The sequence below is a fragment of the Seriola lalandi genome, unplaced genomic scaffold (assembly GCF_002814215.2).
Source record: "Seriola lalandi dorsalis isolate HSWRI2012SDOR001 ecotype SW California unplaced genomic scaffold, Sedor1 jcf7180002054325, whole genome shotgun sequence".
NCBI lineage: Eukaryota > Metazoa > Chordata > Actinopteri > Carangiformes > Carangidae > Seriola > Seriola lalandi.
Window position 1 is genome coordinate 678,468 of NW_019524878.1, and position 1,017 is coordinate 679,484.

The following is a 1,017-nucleotide window of genomic DNA, read 5'->3' on the forward strand; positions in this document are numbered from 1 at the left end:
TTTCAAATAACTTCTATCTTTATTAAGGAAGCCACAGAACGTGCTTTGGAGAAAGGTTCTGTGTCCCTGTGAGGATAGACGGTACAGATGATGGATGGATAGTGGAGTTACAAACACAAAAGTGGGAATTTAATTAGGTTTTTTTTCAGGAACATGGATGTTCCAGTTTCACCTCAGCTCTCTTTAACCTTTAACAGCTCCAGTGCTGTAGTGCTCCAAACGTTCGTGTGTGTTGTTAGCATGCAAACATTTGTCGATTAGCACCAAACACCAAGAACCTTTAGCCTGACGAGAATGTCATTCGTTTTTCAGGTATTCAGTCATAAACCAAATAATTGGGCCAAATAAATTAAACCACAGGTGTCAACCTCATGGTGGCACTACAGGAAGAAGTTAGAGGAAAAGTCATTAGGCTTCATCCTCCAAAGCCATGAATGTCAGTACAAAATGTCATGACAATCCATTCAATAGGTGTTGAGATATTTTAGTCTGGAACAAAATAGTGGACGTACAGATCGACCCAACCGCCCAACATTCCTATCCATATAGCCGCACCGCTCGTGTGTGTGAGGTGAGGAACAAAAGAAAAGTCACACGCAGCCAGACTACATTAAGTAGATGTGTAGATCAGTTGGAGGTAAGACACAGCGGATAGAACAGAGCCGAGCTGATCGCCTCCTTCCGCCTCCAAATGTCAGTTCAATTATTCCATCCTGTGCTGTGGATATACAGCCCTGATACTGTTTGAGGATTTGATGAGATTGAACTACTTTTTTTTTCCTGTAGAGCTGTGAGCTGTGTGATTATTATTATACAACTATTATCACAATACTATTAAGTGACTCACTTATGTTGTGTTTTGCTCCTGGCTGTCCTTAATTGGTGATCAGAGGGATTGGGCAACCTGAAGTGAAACAGTTGGCTCCGTGACGGCGGCAAACGATGAACACAGCCTGGTGTCAATATACACTGCTCTGTCTGTGGTTACTTAAATTCAGTTTCCTGTCAACCCCCCCC